Source organism: Cebus imitator, unplaced genomic scaffold, assembly GCF_001604975.1.
Source record: "Cebus imitator isolate Cc_AM_T3 unplaced genomic scaffold, Cebus_imitator-1.0 Scaffold312, whole genome shotgun sequence".
Lineage (NCBI taxonomy): Eukaryota > Metazoa > Chordata > Mammalia > Primates > Cebidae > Cebus > Cebus imitator.
The window spans coordinates 2,031,544-2,052,674 of NW_016107627.1; positions in this window are offsets into that span (position 1 = coordinate 2,031,544).

The window sequence follows — 21,131 nt, forward strand, 5'->3', positions numbered from 1 at the left end:
TTCACCATGTTGACCAGGATGGTCTCGATCTCTTGACCTCGTGATCCACCCGCCTCGGCCTCCCAAAGTGCTGGGATTACAGGCTTGAGCCACCGCGCCCGGCCCTATCTTGTCATTAATCTCCTTTAATATGAAGCTGTTCCTTAGCCTTACTTTATCTTTCATGATATTGATATTTTTAAAGACCCCTCCCACGTTTTTAATTAGAATGTTCCTCATTTTGTGTCTGTCTGATGTTTCCTCATGATTAGATTCAGGTTATTCCTCCCTGGTCAGCCTGAAAGTGATGTTGTGTTATTTTGTACTTGTTTTTAAAGCAAAGAATTCTTTTACAGAGTGAATAACTAGATCCTTAAATTGTTTATGTTTAAATACATGTTCAAATACCTAGTTTGGGACGAGGTTCAGTGGCTCATGTCCGTAATCCCAGCACTTTGGGAGGCTGAGGCCAGTGGATCACCTGAGTCTAGGAGTTCGAGACCAGACTGGGCAACATAGGGAGACCCTGTCTCGGAAAAAAAAAAAAAATTAAATTTAAACAAAAACAAAGAAAACCCAAATATCTGGTTTGGTTACAGCCAGGCATAATTCTAATTTGATTCTGAGCACCTACAGTTATTAAGCATAGAAATCAATGGGAATTTGGGGTCTTATGATGGCCATTCTGGTCTCTTGGCTGAATCCTCATGCCTGGGCCTAGTGCAGAAGTCTCATTTCTGCCCTTTGTGCTATTCTCTGCGGACTACCTGTGTTTTTTTCTTCCTAGGTAGTCGTATTCTTTCATCTGTATCTGATTTGATGTTTTGGTGATTGAACAACATGAAATTAAGTGACTCTATAACATGATTTGACTATTTTGGTTTCCTTCAAACTTTTTCCATCCTTTGGGAACAGTATATAAATATATATTCAGTATATATATTCAATGTGTGTGTGTGTATATATATAATATATATATAGTATGTATATATATTTTTCAGCATATATATTCAAAAGAAATGTTCAGCAGACTCCAATAATTCAGGGAGATAAAAACTTAACTGCTTAGTTGAGTCAGACCTGACCCTACCTTCTAAAGAGGAATCTGCACTTACCTCATGCTTAAAACTGTGCATATTTCCTGCTTGTCTCTGGACTTTTCTCAGTCTCCTTTGGCCTTTCCATCTTTATAAGAAGAGTTTTATTCTTGTAGTCAGCCTTCAGAGACAGAAATCTGGTAGAAATGAGGGAACATTCAAAGACAATTTTTAAGAGAGAAAATTTCTTATGCATGTTGGCTGAAATACATTGGGAAGTAAGTCAGTGATGTTAAAGGAAAAAGTTGAAACTGTATCTAATTTTTGGTTTGCCCTTGTCTTTCTAGGAAGGAGATAAGTCTTGAAAAACAACAATCTCTACATGAACAACAACAACAAAAAGTAACATTAAGCAACAACTGTTTGGGGTGGGGTATGAATGTAGGACTTGAACTGTATGATGTCTAAACTCCATTCCATGACCATAAACCTGTGATATCTGTGTTGTCTGTGACCTGACATTATTTTTCACTCAGCTCAGTAAGTGGGCAAGACAGGGTTACTAATAACGAGTTGGGTATTAAAGGTTATCATCTATTCATGTGATAACTTTCTATTTCCATCATTAAATTAAGTTCTCAGCTTTTATTTATTTAGTTTTGATTGAAAGGGGTTTGTGCTTATGTGACTTATTTGGTTAGTTGGTTATTTTGGAGAAAAGAGGACTTCATTCTTTTGCTGACTTAGATAAATAATTCTTGCCTTATGAAGGCTCTGGCTGTGCTGTTGGGTCCTTTAATATGTGGAAAGCATGGGTATTTAACTGCAAAAGGTTGTCCTGTGGAAAAGCCTGTATTCTTACCCAGTGGCCAGAAAGGATGGTGTACCATCAGTAGGCTGCAGAGGGAAAACCGATTTTTTGCATTTTCCTTTATTTCTACCAGGTGTGAATGTGTCTGGAAGTCCAGGATAGGGCTTCTAGGTTCAACATTGTTATGGGTTGAAGTATGCCTCTTCTAAATTCATGTGCTAAAGTCTGCTATAGTTTGAGTGTATCTTTCAGAATCACATGTGTTGTAAATTTGATCCTTGGTGTGGCATTGGGAGACGGGGCCTTTTTGAGGTGATCAGGTTGATAAGCGGGATTAATACCACTCTTACGGGACTTGGTTAATGCTTGTGGGAGTGAGTGTGTTCTTGCTTTGAAGGACTGGATTAGTTTCTATGAGAGTGGGTTTTTATAAAGCTGCCTCTCATGTTTTGCCCTTTCAGGCATGTGCCTGATTCCTGTTCTGCTTCTGTGACACATTTCTGGACAGCACAAGGCCCTCGCCAGAAACCAACCAGAGGCAGCTGCCTGATCTTGGACTTACCAGCCTCCAGAGCCATTATCCAAAATAAACCTCTTTTCTTTTTAAATTACCAAGAATTCTTTTTAAATTACTTAGTCCATTCTCTGTTACAGCAGTAAATTATAATAAACAATATTTTTTTTGTAAATTTGTTTAAGTTCTTTGTTACAGCAACAGAGAATAGGTTAAGACAAAGTCTTAACCCTCCTTCAAAATGTGACTGTATCTGGAGATAGAGCCTTTACAAAGATAATTAAGTTAAAATGAAGTCATTAGAGTAGATCCTAACCAAATATGACTGATGTCTTTATAAAGAGAGGAAATTTGGATGTAGACATGTACAGAGGGAAGATGATGCCAAGACCCAGGGAGAAGATGACATCTACAAGCCAAAGCCTGGAACAGATTCTTTTCTCATGGTTTTCAGAAGGAACCAACCTTGATGATACTTTGATCTCAGATTTCCAGTCTCCAAAACTGTGAGAAAAACATTTCAATTTTCAAGTCACCCAGTCTGTGGTACTTTGTTATGGGAGCCCAAACAAACTAATAAGCATCAAGGGCAGATACACACCCAGCAAGGGAGGGGAATTCTAGGGGAGCCCAAAGCTGTGCACTTCATGGCTATTCTAGTAGGTAGACTAGGAAAGGACTTGCTAGACCTAGGGGAGACTAAATGTGGCAGAATAAAAACCCTGCACTTGGGAAACTGGGCATGTCCCATGCCACTGTATTCTCTTTGAATGGTCCAACTTATCAAAGCTTGTAGAATGTGACCATGGCAGGCTAACTCAGCCAGTAGTGGGGGAAATAGCCCTCTAGGGAGCAGCCTGCTCCTGCTGGTGGCTGAGGTCATGAAGGAAGAGGACCCAGAAATCAGGATCAGTCCCATAGGTCAGTTTCCCCTCTCCATAATGAATTTTAATTTTTTTCCCAAATGCTAATTTTGAAGGTTTGGATTTTGTTGTTTTTTATTATTATCCTTTAAGCTCTGAGATACATGTACAGAACGTGCAGGTTTGTTTACATAGGCATACACATGCCATGGCGGTTTGCTGCACCCATCAACCCATCATCTACATTAGGTATTTCTCCTAATGCTATCCCTCCCTTAGACCCCATCCCCCAACAGGCCCCAGTGTGTGATGTTCCCCTCCCTGTGTCCATGTGTTCTCATTGTTCACCTCCCACTTATGAGTGACAACATGTGGTGTTTGGATTTTTTGTTCTTGCACTAGTTTTCTGAGAATAATGGTTTCCAGCTTCATCCATGTCCCTGCAAACATGACATGAACTCATCCTTTCTAATGGCTGCATAGTATTCCTTTGTGTATATCTCCACATGCTCTCCAATATCTGTTGTTTCCTGACTTTTTAAATGATCGCCATTCTAACTGACATGAGATGGTATCTCAATGTGGTTTTGATTTGCATTTCTCTAATGACCAGTGACGATGAGCTTTTTTTCATATTTGTTGGCTGCATACATGTCTTATGTGAGAAGTGTCTGTTCATATCCTTTGCTCACTTTTTGATTTTTTTTTTTTTCTTGTAAATTTGTATAACTTCTTTGTAGATTCTGGATATTAGCCCTTTGTCAGATGGATAGATTACAAAATTTTTCTCCCATTCTGTAGGTTGCCTGTTCACTCTGATGATAGTTTCTTTTGCTGTGCAGAAACTCTTTAGTTCAATTAGGTCCCATTTGTCAATTTCGGTTTTTGTTGCCATTGCTTTTAGTGTTTTAGTCACAAAGTCTTTGTCCATGCCTTTGTCCTGAATGGTATTGCCTAGGTTTTCTTCCTGAGTTTTTATGGTTTTAGGTCTTAGGTTTAAGTCTTTAATACATTTTGAGTTATGGAAGGGATACAGTTTCTGTTTTCTGCATATGACTAGACAGTTTTTGCAACACCATTTATTAAATAGGGAATCTTTTTCCCATTGCGTGTTTGTGACAAGTTTGTCAAAGATCAGATGGTTGTAGATGTGTGGTGTTATTTATGGGAGGCCTCTGTTCTATTCCATTGGTTTATATCTCTGTTTTGGTACCAGCACCATGCTGTTTTGGTTACTGTAGCCTTGTTGTATAGTTTGAAATCAGGTAGCATGATGCCTCCAGCTTTGTTCTTTCTGCTTAGGATTGTCTTGGCTATATGAACTTTTTTTTAATTCCATATGAAATTTAAAGTAGCTTTTTTCTAATTCTGTGAAGAAAGTCAATTGCAGCTTGATGGAGGTAGCATTGAATCTATACATTTCTTTGGGCAGTATGGCCATTTTCATAATATTGATTCTTCCTACCCATGAGCATGGAATGTTTTTCCATTTATTTGTGTCCTCTCTGATTTCCTTGGGCAGTTGTTTGTAGTTCTCCTTGAAAAGGTCCTTCACATCCCTTGTAAACTGTAATCTTAGGTATTTTATACTCTTTGTAGCAATTGTGAATGGGAGTTCACTCATGATTTGGCTCTTTGTTTGTCGATTATTGGTGCATACGAATGCTTGTGATTTTTGCATATTGATTTTGTATCCTGAGACTTTGCTGAAGTTGCTTATGAGCTTAAGGAGGTTTTGGGTTGAGGCAATGGGGTTTTCTAAATATACAATCATGTCGTCTGCAAACAGAGACAATTTGACTTCCTCTTTTCCTAATTGAGTATGCTTTATTTCTTTCTCTTTCCCGATTGCCCTGGCCAGAACTTCTAATACTATGTTGAATAAGAGTGGTGAGAGAGGGCATCCTTGTCTTGTGCCGATTTTCAAAGGAAATGCTTCTAGTTTTTGCCCGTTCAGTATGATATTGGCTGTGGGTTTGTCATAAATAGCTCTTATTATTTTGAGAATCATTCCATCAATACCTAGTTTATTGAGAGTTTTTAGCATGAAGGGTTGTTGAATTTTTTCTAAGGCCTTTTCCGCATCTCTTGAAATAATCATGTGGTTTTGGTCATTGGTTCTGTTGATGCTATGGATTACATTTATTGATTCGCATATGGATTTTGTTTTAATAAGGCTTCTTCCCTCAGGAGGATAGAGGGGAAAAGATGCTGTTTTTCTAGAAGTCCCTGTAAGAAAGAATGACTTAAAACGTTTTTTTCTGCAAGCATTTGCATGTATACAGGTGCCATCTCTTCTGTCCTGCCTTGCTTCAAATTCTGCTAATATCACTGCAGGAATCTGGGCACCTCATTGCTGAGTAGTTGCTCATTCTGCTGGTGACAGGAAGTCCTTTGCCTCTGAAGACAGAGTCCTTTCTCTGTTGGATACCTCTGAAGTTACAAGGTGCTTCTCTCTCATTTATCTTTCTTTATTTGTCAAAATTAAATTTTGATGAGGAATTTCAAATAACTTACTCCCAAAGTTTGAGAACTCAATCCGTCTAAGTTGCGGATGGCCTACAATTTGAAAATGCCTACTGCTGTCGTTTAAACAATATACGCCAGAAGTCAGAAATTTTTGTAATTAAAGGAAAATACCTCTTAAATAATTGTTTAGCAGAGAGAAATCTACATTTGCTCGGAATAGAGCCTGCCCTCTGCCTGTGATCTCAGCAAGGCTGGGCTGCCAAGGGAGGAGGCAGAATAGAGTGTTTGTCAGAGCATTGGCAAGTGGTTAGAAATGGGGAAAACACACACACAGCCTCCCCCTCCTGAGCCCACAGCAGCCAACCCCTTTGATCTGGGAATAATTCCAGATCTTAGTCCTAGACCATCTGGGGCAGAATGAATGTGGAGAGGGGACATTCTTTTTCTGGAAGGTAAAGGAAAGAGGCATGAATTGCTCTTCAGTGTCTGGCTGTATGTCCACAAGTGGCCTCTCTGTTCCTTGGTTTCCAGGCACTGGCCATGTGCTCTGCCCAGGAAGGAGAGTGCGAATGTGATAATATTGCCTGCTACACAATTGGCATCAGCCCTAGGAAGACGCCCTTCATCACATGAAGGAAGAAAGATGCAGGGAACTCTCCCAGTATCAGGGAACCTGGTGAAGGAAACAGCCGCAAGAGAGTAACTTGCTGAGCATGGAATCAGTGCATGTTTTAGTGGAGGATTCTGATGGCTGCTTGGGGTTTTCTTTCTCTACTATATGTTAGCTCCACCTACCTGATGACCATCAGGCCCAAAGTTTTCCTTTCTGAAACTGTGCAGCATAAATGCTGACAAATTCTAAGCCTCAGCACTCCTTTTTATGTTTCTTACAACTTAGAGAAACCCATGGTTTTAGGGTCCCTCAATTCCTGTGTGTCATAGTTATGATGACAGCTACATTTACTTTAGTTATGTTTTACATTGGCTACTGTGCACACCCCAAGTCAGCAGTAAATTTTCTCTGCATCACACTATAGAATGGCTTGTTTCTGGGGAGGTTCCTGGACATGGCTAATTCCTTTTCTTTCATCCCCAATAACCCATTTGCACTCCTAAGAGATGGCTAACTGTAGCCATTATTTGCTTCTTCTAGTATTTTGTCTCTTCATTATGAAAGAACAATTAACTTCCCAGCTTGTAGCATGTAACCATGGCTTACAGACTTTCTTATTTTGACTTGTGTGTGGGATGTGTTTATGAATGTGTTTGTTTAGGAGAGAAGGATTATGGCCAGTTTTTTATTTATGACATTTATCATCTTTATTTCTCTGTATTGAATCTAAAGATTGAAAATGCTTTTGATTTTAATGCTAATTTTTATACATGGTATTTATGTCTTTAATATAACACATGTTTATTTATTACTGTATGCAAGTGACTTAAATATTGAAACTTTCAAAATAAATTTCTTCAATTTTAATCATTTGAGAAAAATATGCTCTTTCCGGGGAATGATTTCTGTTATAAATATGGTTCATTTTAATTATGGTGATAAACCATGCCTTCAGTAGAGACCTCTGAGAGTAACAATAATTATTAATTTATATTTAGCTGTTATTTGCAGAGAAGTGTAGTTTATAAGTTATACATGATCTTATTTGATATTCACAAAAGCCTAATGAGGCAGGATGCATTCATTCCTTCATTATTTTATTTATTTAACAAATTCCTACTAATTGTTCGTGGTGTGCTGGGCACATCCAGAAGTGCTGTTGACATAATGATGAGCAAGGAGGATCTGGTCCCGTCTTCAGGGACTTTATAGTTATGGAGGAACTGATGTAATTAACATTCCTGGGCCAGCTGCGGAAGCTCACACCTGTAATCTCAGCATTTTGGGAGGCTAAGGTGGGTGGATTACTGAAGGTCAAGAGTTCAAGACCAGGCTGACAAACATGGTAAAACTCCATCTCTACAAAACACACCAAAAATTAGCTGGGTGTGGTGGTGGGTGCCTGTAATCTCAGCTACTCAGTAGGTGAGGCAGGAGAATCGCTTGAACCTGGGAGGTGGACGTTGCAGTGAACCGAGACGATGCCACTGTACTTCCAGCCTGGGCGACAGAGAGAGACCCCATCTCAAAATAAATAAATTAAAAAAATAAATATATAACATTCCTATTTATCAGTACAACCAGCGTTCAGATTGATTTGTATTTGTCTGTGATCCAGAGACCTCATTTATATTCAGCCGCCTGATCTTGCTAAGGAAAGGCACCCTGTGAGGAGGCCTAACACCAGGAGGCTTCCATGGGGCATTTGTGCAGCCAGAAACTCCGCAGGTGCCAGATGCTGTGTAAAGGTAGCTGGTGATCAATGCCCTTCTGAATGTGAGATTATTTTGGGGAGGGCCTAAGGGATAAGGCTATATCATTCTGATTTACTTGCTTGAGGGTATTGTCCTTTTCTGGGCTGCAGAGTTTCAGGAACCGGAGTTGATGTTTTGTGTCTGTCTGTTTCAGCCATGGATCTAATTTCTTTCTAATTGGCATCTGCACAGAGGTTTGTACTTACCGTACTTTGCCGAGGGGAGGTGCACTCAGTTTCACTGTCATAAACCAAGCGGTTCTTGAGACAACTGAGAGACTGCTAGGGTCTTGATATGGTTTGGCTGTGTCCACACTTGTATTTATTTATCTTCACGCTGCTGATAAAGACATACCCGAGACTGGGAAGAAAAAGAAGTTTAATTGGAATTACAGTTCCACGTAGCTGGGGAGGCCTCAGAATCATGGCAGGAGGTGAAAGGCACTTCTTACATGGCAGACACAAGAGAAAATGAAGAAGATGCAAAGTGGAAACCCCTGATAAAACCATCATATCTCATGAGAATTATTCACTACCATGAGAACAGTATGGGGAAACCACCCCCATGATTAAATTTTCTCCCACTGGGTACCTCCTGCAACATGTGGGAATTATGGGAGTACAATTCAAGATGAGATTTGCGTGGTGACATAGCCAAACACATCATCACTCAAATTTCACCTTGAATTGTTGCTCCTACAATTTGCATGTGTTGTGGGAGGGACCCAGCGGGAGGTAATTGAATCATAGGGGGCGGGTCTTTCCTGTGCTATTCTCATGATAGTGAATAAGCCTCGTGCGATCTGATGGTTATATAAAGGAGAGTTTCCCTACACAAGCTCTATTCTCTTGTCTGCTGCCATGGGAGATGTGCCTTGCACCTCCTACCATGATTGTGAGGCCTCCCCAGCTATGTGAAACTGTGAGTCCATTAAAACTTTTTCTTTTGTAAATTGGTCAGTCTCACATATGTCTTTATCAGAAGTGTAAAAATGAACTAATACAGGTCTACTGGGATAGAGGTCAGCCTACCCCCAGGGCAGGGAAGGATGCAGGTGCCTTTCTAAGGAGCTTCCTGTGGTATTGGCGTGAAACAGGTAGCTGGCCATGAAGGTAAGCTAATCTATATTTTAAAGTGCCCATCAACAGTGTAGAAGTCAGCAGCTGACACCACATAGCTGAGAAATTCACTGGCTGGGTGCAAAGTCCTTTACAGAGTGGACTTGGCAGGGAAGGGTTCTTTACCCCCCCTCCTCCCTCCCTGGGGAAACTCATGAGAAAGGCATATAGACTGAAAGGGACATATAAATTAAAAGGGACAGCAAAATTATTAATTGCATGACACCGGTTATCAAAGGACTCAGGTTAAATGAGGTGGGAGGTGGATGTATAGATTATAATCTCCCAACCCCTTTTCACAAATTTACCCCCAAAACATGTGTTGAACATTACATAGAGAGTGGGGTTAAAGAAAAGGTCTAGTTTTCCCACACTATGTCAAAATAATCATAGTTCTGATTATTTCTCTTTTGGGTAATAAGAGTCTACATAAATTTTACCACCTGTGTGGCTCTGAAAAATTGCTTGTGTCAACCTGAAATAATCAGATTCAGAAAATATGATTAAGTAGAGAGCTTATTTGAGAGCAAAGCTTGAGCATAACTACCCCGGTAACATAGACTGAAAAAGAATGGGGTCAGTGCAGAAAAGTTAACTTCCCAAAGCAAGGAAGTTAAGTTTTCACTTATACAGGCGGAAGACAGAGAAATTTAAGAGTTACAACATATTTCCGCCCAAGGCCAATACATATGTTACAGTAATTTGGTTAGTTTGCTGCATCCCAAGCAAGATTGCTTTAACATTCCCTAAGGAGAAGGAATGGATTCCAGGGGGTCTTATCTCTGGTGTCTTTTAGTCTTTTGTAATCATCTGCAGCGGGGGTCCTCGACCCTCCCCCCCACCTCAGGCCACAGAGCCTTACTGGCTTTTGGCCTATCAGGAACTGGGCTGCACAGTAGGAGGTTAGTGAGAGGAGCTTCATCTGTATTTACAGCCACTCCCCATCACTTGCATTACCACCTGTGCTCTGCCTCCTGTCACATCAGCGGTGGCATTAGATTCTCATAGGAGCACAAACCCTATTGTAAACTGTGCGTGCCAGGGATCTAGGTTGCATGCTCCTTATGAGAATCTAATGCCTGATGATCTGTCACTGTCTCCTGTCTTACCCAGATGGGACTGTATAGTTGCAAGAAAATAAGCCTAGGGCTCCCACTGATTCTGCATTATGGTGAGTTGCATTAACGTAATTTTTCATTATATATTACAATGTAATAATAATAGAAATAAAGTACATACTAAATTTAATGAGGTTGAATCATCCTGAAAACACCCTCCTCCCGTGCCCCCATCTGTGGAAATATTGTCTTCTATGAAACTGGTCCCTGGTGCCAAAAATTTTGGGGACCACTGATCTACAAGGATAAGGAAGAGAGTTAATCTATAACTGGGGAAGCAGAGGTTGTAGCTGCATGCTACATGACCCAGGCTACATAGCCATATTCCTCTCAAGGTTCAAAATAATTCAAAGTTCCAACAGTTTTAAGTTTGAATTATTTAATGTCACACTTAACCATTCAGAGTCTGTTTTTCCCCTGCAAGGTGGGGAAAATAACAGCAACTTCTTCACATGAATTTTAACCTGTGATTCCCACTTAGTAACGGTGACGAGGCACTCACAATTGCTCATTTCTTGCCCTCTGCCTCATCTTGACCCTGTCATGTTCCCAGTCAGTTTCTCCTGGAAATCAGCTGAGTACAGTGAGCCCAGCTTTCCCAGTCAAACTCCATGGGTCATTTCCCCTGGCTTGTCCAGTTTCCCCCAAAGGTTCTGCTAATCTCTACTTATCTCCTCCTTCATCCTGTTAAACAAAATCCTTTTCTGCTTGATTTTGAGACACTTGCAGACCTTATGATCAGGGCATTCTCTCTATTGCAGTGGTCTCATTTTCTCCCTTGCAAGAATCCTTTTGAATAAAAGTTTCTCCTTACTAAGTCCTGATCTGTTTCTTTGATAGCACTTAATAAATATTAACTGGTAACTACCAATACTCAGTTTTAACCAATATCCAGATTCAACAGGAAAGCCAGGCAGCCTGGGGCTGACCAGCTTCTACTTCGAAGTATCCACTGTACTCATAAATTGCTAAAGGTTACATCTTTAGGTCTGAGTATCTTTCCAAAATGCCTTGCCTTTTGTTGCTAGCTTGTTTTCCAAACAACGAAAGATGGTCTATTGATATGCTTTGGCTATGTCCCCATCCAAATCTCATCTTGAATTCCCTCATGTTGTGGGAGGGAATCAGTGGGAGGTGATTGAATCATGGGGGTAGGTCTTTCCCATGCTGTTCTTATGATAGTGAACAAGTCTCATGAGATTTGATGGCTTTAAAAAGGGGAGTATCTGGTGGTGGGCTCCTGTAATCCCAGCTACTCGGGAGGATGAGGCAGAGAATTGCTTGAACCCGGGAGGCAGAGGTTACAGTGAGTCAAGATGGCTCCACTGCACTCCAGGCTAGGCAACAGAGTGAGACTCTTGCTCAAAAAAAAAAAAAAAAGTGGGGAGCAGAGTTTCCCTGCACAAGCTCTCTTCTCGTCTGCCGCCGTGTAAGATGTGCCTTTCACTTTCCACCCACCATGATTGTGAGGCCTTCCCAGCCATGTAAAACTGTAAGTCCATTAAACCTCTTTTGTAAATTGCCCAGTCTCAGGTATATCATTATTAGCAGCATGAAAATGGACTAATACAACTATATTGCTTCACTCTTTCATGTCTGAACATTCCGGTCCTCACTTGGTTCAGGAAGGAAATTATTTCTCTTAAGAGTTCTCATTTTGGAGTGTGTATGGCACCTGCTGCCCAGGCTGGATCCACTGGGCTTCTGCAGTGCAGAGACGGTCAGTTACCTCAGGGCAGAATGGGGGACAAGCCACACTGAAAGTCTACCCCTTGAGGACAGTCAAAGCTCAGAGGAGTGGGGAGGCAGGATGTCAGTCAATATTTTTGGCCTCCTGGGATGTTCCTCTCTTGGAATCATTTTGCTGAGTTAGGAGGAGAGGGGAATTCTGCTTTGAAAGCTTCCCTGCAGAAGGCAGTTTTTCAGGTTTACGGGTCCCCTGGGATCAGTTTTCATAACAGAGAAGGTGACTGAGTGGTTGACACCAACAGGCTCCTGTCATTCCTGCTGATAACTTAATGTTCTCCTCACAGGCCCTCCCAGCTTACCCTCCTGCCTTCTTTTCTTTTTATCCTGTTCTTCATTCTCTCTGACTGCAAAATGTCACCTCTTGACTGAGTCTACCTGTCTATGCTGCAGAACCACAGGGAGGTGGGAACAATCACACATCTCTTTATGAGTTTTTCCATTCCAGGTGGCAGAAATTCCCAAGTGTGGGAGATTTCGTTGTTGGATTAACTGGCATCGGCTGTCCATGTCTTGAGGGCAGTCACCAGCTCTACTGGGTGCCAACTGACAGAGCCCCTGATTGGCCAAGCTCTAGATGTGGTCTCTGAACCCTTCATTGACAAAGCCCTATCCTCAGGCCTTGTCCTCAAGACTCTGGTTGTAACAAGAAGCGTAGGCCTGGCAAGGTGGCTCATGCCTGTAATCCCAACACTTTGGGAGGCTGAGGTGAGAGGATGGCTTCATCCTCCAGGAGTTTGAGTTTGAGACCAGCCTCAGCAACATAATGAGACCTCAACTCTACAAAAAATAAAATGTATCTGGGTGTAGTGGTACATGCCTGTAGTCCCAGTTACTGGAGAGGCTGAGGTGGGAGGATTGCTTAAGCCTGGGAGGTTTAGGCTGCAGCGAGCCATGACCATACCGCTGCACTCCAGCCTGGGTGACAAAGCAAGATTTTTTTTTTTTTTTTCCAAAAGAGCCCTGCTAAATTAGGAGATGGCTATCTGATCACTCTTGATATTGTGTTCCTTATCCCACACCATTGCCCAGGGGATGTCTGGTCACCCTGGTCTGCCCTCAGCAAGAATCCTGTTGCGTGTTTTGAACCAGAATCTTCCCCACCCCCAGCACTTCCGTGTTTCCTCTTATTAATTTTCCATCCGCTGACGCCGATTCTACTCTTTGGTTGTAAATCTCCATCTGCCCATGCTGAATCTGAAATGGAGCCCAGTTCTACACCGATACCATTTTCTCCCTCTTGTAGTAGTTCCTGAATAAAATCTGTCTTTGCTGCTTTAACGCCTGTGCAGCTCTGGTTTTCTTTACACAGTAATAAAAGCTCTCTGAGCTTTTATTAGTCGTTGATGATGATGGCTAGACAGTTGCCTTTCTTTTAATTGTTTCTACTACTCCTAACTCAATTTTTATTGTTTCTTTTAAAAAGAAATCTATCCTCCTCTCCCCAGTAAAAATCCCACTCAGACAATTTGTGATCTAGTTGAGGTTTGCTTGCCTAAGGCAAGCTTTCAGAACAACTGGGCTCCCAGAATAATGAGAGAAAGTTGTAAGTGTAGTTCAAATTATTATATAGCAGTTGACACTTTCATTTAGATTTAAAGTCCTGTGTCTGATAATAGGAAAAAGGATCACAGCTTATCTCTGGCTGTAAGGTTTTAGAAAGGCCTGTAATTCAAGGCTTATCCCTGGGAATGCATGGCTTTTAAAAATGTAAATCTTTTCCTGGGCTCTGGTAGTTGCCATCTTCTTGTATCGGACAGGGCGAAGCTAAGGATGAGAATGTCAGTTTTATTTTTTCAGGTGGTCTTATGAGCAAATTCTACCCTGAAGGCATGAATTTGACCAAATATGTCTGTTCTAGATTTTCTGATCTAGTATAATTAACTTGATGTTCTGTTTTGTTTGTTTAGTTTTACTTACATAGGCACAGAAAGAAGTAGTAATTAACACATAAAGACCTCCTTGGGTGCTTGGTCATAAGATATTCAGGTTAAGGGGTGAATTTGTATCTTCGACTCCTTCACAAAGCCCCACGATTCATATTTTTGATCATTTTTTTTTATGCTAGAAATATTCTCTGTTGTCTTTATTAGTTCATCTATTTCCATTTCAGGAACCAAAAACATGTATTCAGTTTCCCCTTGGAGTGCCTTTAACTGTGAGGTTTATCTTCTTTCTCTGAGATCCTTATGTTTACTTGTCCTGGCTGGCCAAGAGTACAAGTCTTGACATCCTGTAAGGCTGGGACTCCATAAGCCCCAGGGCAGGCTGTAGAGCAGTCTTCCGGGAGGATTCTGCAGGCATCATTTCCACACATAGAGTATATAGTCCTTGTTCCTTATGTCACAGTGCAGCAGTCTCTCATTGTGAGATACGATCTGGAGTTCTTTGTCTCATGACCAAGAGAATTAGGAACATGGACACAAAGGGTGAGTTTGGAGTGAAAGTTTAATAAGTGAAAAAAGAAAGCTCTCTGCCATGGAGAAGGGGCCTGGAAGAGGATTGTCATTTCTACAGCTGAATGCAAAGGCTTTGATAGGAAACCAGTAAGGGCTGGGCATCTCATTTGTATAAGGTGTGAATTTCTGGTAGTTCCGTCCTGTCCTCCTAGTGAGCATATGAGCCCTTAGCTTCAGTTACTCCATATTGCTTAGTTCCCCTTACTGCATATGTACCAGGGGATGGAATTTTCCATTGTGGGCATGTCTGGGCAAGTCACTTGTGTAGCCTTATTTATTTATTTATTTTTGAGACAGCCTTTCTTGGTCACCCAGACTGCAGTGCAGTGGTGTGATCTTGGCTCACTGCAACCTCCACCTCCTGGGTTCAAGCAGTTCTCCTGCCTCAGCTTCTCGAGTAGCTGGGATTACAGGTATGTGCCACCACACCCTGCTAATTTTTGTGTTTTTAGTAGAGACAGGGTTTCACCATGTTGGTCAGGCTAGTCTCAAACTCCTGATGTCAGGTGATCCTCCCTGAGTGCTGGGAGGCCTCCCAAAGTTCTGGGATTACAGGCATGAGACACCACTCCTGGCGGCTGTGTAGTCTTTTTTATCTGTGTGGCTGTGGGCATATCTTAAGCAAGCCCCCCCCCGCCCCCCACCCCCCAAGTTTCCTTATCTGTGCCTGCAGGCTGTTCTTTTGTTTGAAAGAAATCATCTGAGGACCCACCCTAACTGCCTGTCTGACTGTGTTCTTTCCCTCCTCCTCTCTCATTAATAATGGGCTGGTCAAACTGGATTAAATGAGATTTAAATGAGATGTTTCTGGAATGGTCACGAGTTTGGTTTATCCAATTATATCATTGCAAAGACATATTTTTCTTCTTTTAAATTTAATTAAGGAAATTTTTTTTATAGTGACGGAGTCTCGCTATCTGAACTCCTTGCCCAGGCTGGTCTTGAACTCCTGGCCTCAAGTGATCCTCCCATCTCGGCTTCCCAAAATGCAGGGATTATAGGTGTGAGCCACCGTGTCTGGCCCAAAGACAGATTCTTATTGAACCCATGTAAATAACTACATTGCCGTGAAAAGTAAAAGGGTTTAGTGAAGGCACTTTGATTGATTGGGTCAGCTTTGCAGACAAAGGCAATCAATACCAGTGTTTTCTGCACACCCATCATCCTCAAGTTCTTGGGGGTTCATTACCTTATAACTTGTATCCAGATATTCCACAGGGTATTTCCCTGTTCTGAAGTAAGAATTGGAGCAACATACCATCCAATGAGTATGTTCTTGCAATTTGCATAGGATTAGTCTGCTAAATTCTAGAAAGACAAGATAGATCAAGATGTGAGAAAAGTTATTTTCTCTGCCTCCTGTAAGAAAAAAGACACTAACCGTGGTTAAATTACCCTTTTCAGTTCACTTTAGTCCTACACAATTAATTCCTGTTCTGCAGGAGCTTGGGTCAGCAGGTGGCGGTAGAAAGTCACCTGGTTCTGGGCCACAGGATCCCTGGGAGTCCTGCCTCAGTCCTCTGCACAGGCTGATGTGGGGTGATGTCAATTCATAGTGGGAGTTATGAAGCTGTGGGAGCCAAGGGGAAACTTCCCCTGTGTCCTCTGAAGGTGCTGAAAAATCAATATATAAAAGTCAGATTAACTGGAGAAAAAGCATGCAAACTTATAAATGTGTGCACAGGCGAGAATCACAGAGTAATCACCCCAATGTCCCAAGGCAGTGCAGAAGCTTATATGCCATCTCAAGGTTACAGTAAGAATGGAGGTTCAGAGCAGTAAAAGAAAAACATCAGCTGAATAAATTTAAAGGAATTCAATTGAGCAATGAGCAATTCGCAAATTGGGCAGTCCCCAGAATTACAGCAGATTCTGGGAGTCTTCAGGGATGTGTTGTGATCAGAAGAAATTTATAGACAAAGAAAGGGAAGCGACGTACAGAAATCAGAAGTGAGGTACAGAAAAACAGCTCGATTGGTTACAGCTCAGCATTTACCTTATCTGAACACAGTTTGAACACTTAGCAGTCTATAAGTTGTTGAAGTACAGCCACTGCGATGGACCAAGATTCAGCTATTGTTACAGGTTCATACTCCTAACTTAGGTTTTTAATCTTGTCTGCCTATTAAACTATGTTACAGTTCGTCCACAAGTACTCAAATATGGAAGTACGGAGGCCTTCTCAGGCCATAGTTAGCTTCTCCAGCCATATTTAGTTTGCTTTAACAAGAGCATGGCCAAAACCAGGTTATGGTGGTAAATCAGGTTATAGGGGCAAGACAGGTTGTGGGAGGGGGGGGCCTGGCCAGCAAAGGTGGTCTTGTTATATAAATGAAATCTCACAGGTAGCCGTACTCAGAATAGATGGTAAATGTTTCTTTCAGTTGCTTCAAGGTATCAGACTCTTGGTTAATCTTTCTTAGATGTAGACAAGGGAAGACCTGTCTGCATCAACGCAGATTCTCTGCAGATGCAAATCTCTCTCACAAAACACAGCTCTGCAATATTATTTCTGCCTGCTTGCTCTCTGAAGAGCTACCTCACAATATGTCAAATAAATATATTTTGGGGTAAACATTTTGATTTCCTTCTGTATCTAAAACTGTACTCTACTGAGGCTAACATTCTTTAGATATTTCTTCCAGAAAGCCAAGTTCCTGATCTGTAGCTTGTAGCAAGGGTCTTTAGGCAAGGGTAAGGGAAAAGCAGGGGGAGGTGCCTTTTGGTGTTGAGACTGAATGGTTTTGGTTAATTGACTACAGTAATGTCAAAGAAAAATAGCACTGGATACTTGTGACAGGGGCAAGGCAGATTTTATTCAGACTACTGCAGTAGGGAAGAGAGACTCCAGGAGCAGCTGAGCTGAGCTGCATCTAAAACAAAGGTGACTGAGGTTTTTAAAGGGACAACAGAGGCTGGGCGCGGTGGCTCACACCTGTAATCCCAGCACTTTGGGAGGCCGAGGCGGGTGGATCACGAGGTCAAGAGATCGAGACCATCCTGGTCAACATGGTGAAACCCCGTCTCTACTAAAAATACAAAAAATCAGCTGGGCATGGTGCCGCGTGCCTGTAATCCCAGCTACTTAGGAGGCTGAGGCAGGAGAATTGCCTGAACCCAGGAGGCGGAGGTTGCGGTGAGCCGAGATCGCGCCATTGCACTCCAGCCTGGGTAACATGAGTGAAACTCCGTCTCAAAAAAAAAAAAAAAAAAAAAAAAAAAAAGAGGAAAAAAAGAAAAAAAAAAAAAAAAAAAAAAAAAAGGGAGAACAGAAAAGGAATGAAAGGGAGCTCTGGGGAAATGAAAGGCAGAACAAAAAAGTGACCTGGGCGGGGGTGGGGGGGCAATGAGGAAATGGAAAATTTCAGAAAGGGTAAGTGGAGAATTATTGAAAGTGGTTTGGGAATGTGAATGGGGACTGCATGCATTTGATGATTTGGCAGCATTTTGTTGGCTTGAGTAAAAAAAATTCAGCATAGGAGGAGGCTGGGGTCACTTTTAGGGACGCAACTTGGTATAGGTGAAGGCCAGGCTGTAATGCGGTTAGGTCTCTTTGCACAGTGTTCTGGTAAGGTCTTTGGGCCACATGGGAGGTCACAGTAACCAAGGGTAAGGAAGTGGAGGAGAGTGGAGCTCCCTGTAGGAGTACAGGGACTGTTATTCAGGGCTTTCTAATCCAACCATTAAAAAAAATTTAAATACAAAGGTATTTAAAATTGAGGAATCAGCAAGGTGTGGTGGCTCCTGCCTATAATCCTAGCACTTTGGGATGCCAGGGCAAGTGGATCGGGTGAGGTTAGGAGTTTGAGACCAGCCTGGCCAACGTGGTGAAACCCCATCTCTACAAAAAAATATAAAAATGAGCTGGGCATGATGGCACGCATCTGCAGTCCCAGCTACTCGGGAGGCTGAGGCACGAGAATTGCTTCGACCTGGGAGTTGGAGGCTGCAGTTAGCCCAGATTGTGCTACTGCGCTCTAGCCTAGACAATAGAGTGAGATTGTCTTAAAAATATATATATATTAAACAAAAAATAAAAAATAAAATTGAGGAACCAGCAGGGTATGGTGGCTCACACCTGTAACCTCAGCACTTTGGGAGGCAGATGGAGGATGATCATTTGAACCCAGGAATTTGAGACCAGCCTATGTAACATAGGGAGAGCCTGCCTCTACAAGTAAATTTAAAAATTAAATTTTAAATTTTGGCATGGCGGCACAGGCCTGTGCTCTCAGCCACTCAGGAGGCTGAGATGGGAGGATTGTTTGTGCCCAGGTGGTTGAGGCTGCGGTGAGCCCAGACAATGCCATTGCACTCCGACCTGACTGACAGGGTGAGATTTTGTCTCACAAAAGAAAAATAAATAAAATTGAGGAAGCAATGTCTTTAAAACCAACTTCTTAATCATTAATGATCCAATCTGTACCTTTCGTTATGTGATTGCTCTGATCTGTCCTGGTGGACTTACAATGCTGAAAACATTCATGTTAATGCTGTTTTACCTGTATGGAGTGGACGCAGCTTCTTTTTTGACTTGCAAGTTCTCAGATGGCTGCCTTGGTAGTCAGGTCCCCACTCGCCATAGTGCTGAGTTATGTAACAAATCGGAGGGTGTCAACCCTGACTGTTTCCCATACTTCCCTATTCCCAAGGGTACTAGGATAAGCCCTGTCACCCAGACCCAGATTCCCACAAGATTTCCTGCCCTGCAGTGCATACCTTTTCCCCTACACAGCCTCTGGTCTTCCCCATCCCTGAGTGTTCTCAGGATGAGGCTGAAGGATCCAGCTTCCAAAGACTCAGGGTCTTCTACCTTTCCAGACTCACTTCTCACTGTTCCCTGTGGGGTCCCCCACTTTATTTTTGGGTTGGCCAACCATATGGTTGATGCCTGAGGGCCCATCTGGATGGTTCTATTAACCATGCCTGTTTATTTTCTGTATTTTTGAAGTTTTGACATCTTGGGGCCTTGCTAACCTTAGAGATGTCAGAGGCTTGTAAACCAGAGCAACTCTATTGAGAGTAGGGGCTGGTAAAATGAGGCTGAGACCTACTGGGCTGCGTTCCCAGATGGTTAAGGCATTCCAAGTCACAGGATGAAATAGGAGGTCAGCACATGATTCAGATCATAAAGACCTTGCTGGTGAAACAGCTTGCAGAAAAGAAGCTGGCCAACACCAAAACCAAGATGGCAATAAGAGTGACCTCTGGTCATGTGACCCTCACTGCTACACTCCCACCAGTGCCACAACAGTTTATAAAAGCCACTGCAATGTCAGGAAGTTACCCTATATGGTCTAAAGAAGGGAAGGCATGCATAATCCAACCCTATGGCTGCTTACTCTGCCTTGCATGGTCCTTCCCTCAGGAAACACAATAAAGGCTCTTGCCCATGTTTTCCCCTCGCTCCCTCCATCTCCTGACCCAGGTGCTTCCTCACAGGATCCCACATGGCATGAGGTGCCCACACCTCTTGGGAACTGGGAGAATAATAGTCTTTTCAATGGTAATCATCTCCTAATCTGTTGATTTCACCATATCTGAATAACAAAGATTAAACTAAAACACACACATTAGAAATACAAAGTGTTACTACTTCCTCTGAAAATGTGGTGAAACTCACTCCTCTATCCCAAAGGAAACAAAATGCTTCTCACTTCTTCCTCCTGAGTTATTTCACCTCCATCCCTCCAGGGATCCCTGGAGAGTGAGGAGAGACTCCTTGTTAGAGCAAGGACATTCTGGAAGTTTTGTCCCACCCTAAAGTCAAGCCTGGTGGTCTAAGCCTGGTGGTCTAACCCTGATGCATTTCTATTTTCACATCCTCTTCTTGTTTCTTAAGAATAGCACTGAACTTGCAGTTGGAGGTCGACCTGCCCTATGTCCATCTGGCTCTGAACTATTTTGTGACCCAGCTCTTCACAATAGGGTCTTATTCTCTGTCCCTATTACATGTAAGAATTTTAGACAGAAATTTCTAATCCCTCTGATTCTGTTTCTTTTTGTTTTAAAATTTTATCAGAATCTCATGTGTTGAGGGACATGATTATGTTTCCATAGGGAACAGAAGCTAAGGAAATGCAACATTTATCTATCTTTGCAGATAGCAGTTGACAAAGGCTCTACAGTATGAATTCCAGGGAATTCTTAAGTGCTTGCTCCTGTGGGTTTCTATTTGACTACCTATTAAAGAGGAGATTTTCCTTAATGATTTAATGGGAAGGAGTCCTCTCAGTCAACAGGTCATCTGTTTTCACTGCCCATAACCACCCTGGCCCAGGGCTTGGGACCTCTTGGCCTGGAACTACCAAACACAAAAACCTGTAAACAAATTAATCTGCCCCCAGCCTCTCAGGGTCATCCTGTGTGTTCTTTCTAGCAGTTTCTGGAGTACAGGACCACAAACGTGGTGGCTTCAAACCACAAACACTTTTTTGTCACACTTCCAGGGGCTGGAAGTGTGAAGTCGGTGTCAGCAGGGTCTTGTTCCCTCTGAAACCTGCAGGGGGCATCCTTCCAGCCCCTGGAGGCTCCAGGTGCTCCTCAGCTGGCGGCTGCATAACTTTAGTCTCTGCCTCTCTCTTCCCTGGGTCATCTTCTCCCTGTGTGTCTGTGAAGTCTTCCCTCAGCATTCTCCTCTTCTGATAAGG